We start from the raw sequence: 4355 nt of genomic DNA on the forward strand, positions 1-4355 counted from the left end.
GAATTTATTTATCCTGGCAGTCCCAAAGATGGACTAGACATGGGTTACATGGTTCAGGTCACAGGACAACACAGTGCCCTAGCTGGATCTTGCTGGATCTTTCTGGTTAGTGCTCAGGAGCATGGCTGTGTGTGAGTATTTACACTCATGCCTGGCATGCATATGTGTGCACACATCTTAGCTAGTGCACATGTTGTGTTCATGTGTATTTGTGTGTGAATGTCAGTTGCTGCTGCTTCTGCAACCGTGGTCTGCCTCTTCCCAAACTAGCCAGGGCCCTGAGAAGGCAGCTGGAGGAGGTCAGCTTTCAGCATGGTGGAGACAGACAGCAGGGGGTGGGGACAAGCCAGGTGAGCCCAGGGGTGGACTGGAGTTAAGTGTGTCTTAGAGGTCAGTCAGAAACCCTAACCCAAGAGGGATACAGCACACTTAGAGTTAAATGAGAAGACAGACTCCTTCAGAAAATGTGCATGCATGCACACTGATGAGGCAGGCACACACACACACACACACACACACACACGCACGCACGCACACACACACACACACGCGCGCGCGCGTGCGCACGCACAAGCATACATACCAACACAGACTCTCTCTACTGGATATCAGTAAACACAGACACACATGTGAGGGTAGACTATCGACCCTCCTCCTAGGAGCCCCATCTGACTCCTACCTCTGCAGTCCACCCTGGCCCTCCCCCACGCCCTCAACTTTGAACCTGAGCTGCACTAGAGAACATTGACCTCAGCAACCCGAAGTCTGCACTGCCCGGTGGGGGTGGGGATCATCCTTGCCGGCCCCTTCCCAGGAATCAAGGGCTAGGAGCACCTGAACCTCATTAACTGTCCAGCCAGCCCCTGTGTAACTCTCATCTGGGGCAGGCTGGCAGGAGGAGGGGTTGGAGTGAAAGCCCAGGGACTCTGACTCAGCCACCCCAGGTCAGACTAGCTCTTAGTTGCTGTCTCTAGAAGACTCGGGACCAAGCCTGTCACTTGGCCTCATGACACTTGTCCCCTAGCCTGTATGCTACCCCGTGCCGTCCACAGTGAGGGTGACCTGCCTCACCCATTGATCCATCCATGCAACACCCCCAGGGCGGCGGGACTGGGTCTGAGCCCCAAGGCTTCTCCAGGCCCCCTGAGACCATCCTGCTTTTCTGGCATCATCTATTGTTGCCTCCCTCCACCTCCATGCACACCCCATCACCTCCTCCTCCTCTTCCTTTTCTCCTTCTTCCCCTCCTCCCCTGTCCCTTCACTTTCTCACCCTGCCCTGCTGCCTTCTTTTACTCTTTCTCAGGGTCTCCAATGACTTTACTATAGCCCCAGGGCTTCCCACTGCTCCTGCCCCTCACTTGCCCTGGTCCCTTGTGCTGTCTTGTCCCAGCTGACAGTCACATCGCTGGAAATGTGATAACCTGCTCACCTCAACTCAGGCTCTTATTGATTCCAAAAGGGAGCACCCTCTTGCCTCAATTCCAGCTGTCAGTTGCTTACCTCTCTTCCCTGGGGGCCACCAGGGCAGAGACCAATTCTGCCATTAGTTTGGTGTGTGTGTGTGTGTGTGTGTGTGTGTGTGTGTGTGTGTGTGTGCATCACAGGAAGATGACTGCATTGGGTGTGTTGCTCTCCACCTTATTTTTAAAGACAGTCTCTCTCACTGAACCTGAAGCTAGCCTTTTGTCTAGGCTGGTTAGCCAGCCAGCTCCTGGCATCTACCTGTCTGTCTGCCACTGCTGAGATTACAGCATTATGTGCCACTATGCCCAGCTTTCATGTGGGTGCTGAGGTTTGAACCCAAGTCCTACTCAGTCAGCCCCCCCCCCAGTCCCTAGCCTTCAACTGGACACACAGTTTTGTACCTATGAGGACTGGTTCCAGCATATGCAAAATCTGTGGATATGGCAGCCCCTTACAAAGCAAGATCTAAGATTGCATTCGTAAGCGTATGTCCTCTCACTTCCTGCTCCCCCCCCCCTTTCTCCTCCCTTCCTTCCTCTTTTCTCTCTCCTCTCACTCCGTATCTCAGGCTGGCCAGCGGTCTTTCTGTCTCAGCCTCTCAAGTACCGGAGTTACTGGTGAAGCCACTCCACACAGCTCTCCCATGGCCTTTTTTTTTTTTTTTTTTAAGACAAGGTCTCATCTGGCTTCGAACTCAGTATATAGCTGACAATGATCCTGGACTTCTGATCCTCCTGCCTCCCCACACCTAGTTTATGCGATGCTAGAGATGAACCCAGGGGGGGCAAGAGAGATGGCTCAGCCGTTAAAGTCTAGGCTCACAACCAAACACATAAGAGATGAATCCAGGGCCTCTTTCAGGATAGGTAGACGTTTCCTCTTCTCTGGCAACAGAACTCTATCCCCAACCCAGTCCCACCTACTTCAAATCTGTAAATTGACTATAGTTGCTCAAGCCTGTTACCCCAGGCTGTGCAGGCTAGTGCAGGAGAATTGTGAGTTTGATGCTAGCTTGGAGTACATAGCTAGACTGTCTCAGATAATAAAATTAATCTCTAGGTTTCCAGGTAAGCATAGTGGCATATGCTTATCATCCCAGCACTTAGGAGGCAGAGGCAGGAGAGTAAGCAGTTTGAGACCATACTCCAATACACAGCAGGTATAAGCCAGCCTGGAATACCTATGGCTTTGTATAAAATAAATAAATGATTAAAATGAAGAGGAGGAGGAGGGGAAGGGCGAGGAAGAAGTAGCTGCCACCCTTCAGATTATTTATAATGCTTAAAAGACGTATATTCTGTCTTTTAGGCACTAGAAGAAGGGAAAAGCACATACAAAATAGGTTCAGACACAGACTTCTGGTATTTTCAATCTCTGATTTTTTTTAACTCCATGGATGGACAGAATTCATGACCACAGAAGGCCAGCAGTGTGCCAGTCACTGAATAAATATGAATTGGGCAAATGAGTGAATGAAACATGATTAGAGGAATGAGTAAATGAATGAATGAGTAAATGACAGCTTTGGTCCAGGCTCCTCACAGTCAGACTAGGTCATGAGGGGATGGGGGCTGCAGCTGAGACCTGGACATGAGCTTGGGTTCTTACATACAAATTTACATGTATATATATTATGTATAATGTATTTTATATAGTATAATGCATTGTATATAATATATACAATATATTTATATATATTATATTATATTATATTATACATACGTATTTTCTGAGACAAGGTCTTCATGTAGCCCAGGCTAGTGTCCAACTTTGCTACATAGTCGAGGATGGCCTTGAATTCCTGATTCACCTGCCTCTCTACCTCTCAAATGCCGGATTATAGGAGCGCACCACCACACTCTGCTCAATGCTGGATTTGAAGCCCTGTGTTGCATTGTGACCTTGGAAAAGTCAATTCACCTTATGGCCTGGTTCTCTGAGAGGTGACCAGGAGCTATTCTGGGTGCTCTCAGAGGTCCTAGTATCTTGGTCACCTCCTGTGCTCACAGTCTTGGTGTCCTAGTCATGAGCCTTACAGATGACAACTTTGCTTCCCGAGAAGAGGAACAAAGATTCAGTGGGGAAGCTGAACTTGTTTCATTTTGCAGAATGAAGTCTGACTTTTGGCTTGGCATTCAAGGCCTTCTGCAATGCAGTCAGTCCTACACCTGCCTCTTTGTTTTATCTACCCACCTCCTTGCAACTCTCTCTCTCTCTCTCTCTCTCTCTCTCTCTCTCTCTCTCTCTCTTTCTCTCTCTTTTCCTGACTCTAGGGAAAAGAACAGTTCAGCCAAGGCTGTGAGACTAACCCAGTGCTAAGGAGTTACTGGTGGAGCTTTCCAGTGCTTCAGGGTTGAGGAAATGCCAGATGCAGAAACTAGCCAAGAAGGCTCAGCAGGTAACTTGCTGGACAAGCCTGCAGACTTAGTTTGAACCTCCAAGCCCACATAAAAGTAGGGGAGGGCCAACTCCATGGAGTTATTTTCTGACTCTGTGGCACCTGCATGCAGATACATACATGATAATAATAAATTAAATAAACCCATTTTAAAGCAGAAGAAGACGATGGACATTTGAAGCACATCACCTGTTGTGTGACCCTGGAGAAATCAACTGGAAAGCTACTTGTGCTCAGGTCCCTGTCATGGATCTGAATGACAACAAAAATCTGATTTGGGTGCTGCCTGCTCTGAGACTCATGGTTACCCAGGGCAATGAGTGAGCAAACAATGTGGTCTGAGGTACACAGAAAGTAACAGGTGGGGGGAGCCAGTACAAATGAATATGCTCAACAAATAATTAACATTCTTTCCCCATAACACTAGTACACCACTTAAGTCGGGAGATCTCACAGAGCCCAGGAGGTTAATTACAAAATCCACAGGAAAG

This window comes from Phodopus roborovskii, unplaced genomic scaffold (assembly GCF_943737965.1).
Source record: "Phodopus roborovskii unplaced genomic scaffold, PHOROB, whole genome shotgun sequence".
Taxonomy (NCBI): domain Eukaryota; kingdom Metazoa; phylum Chordata; class Mammalia; order Rodentia; family Cricetidae; genus Phodopus; species Phodopus roborovskii.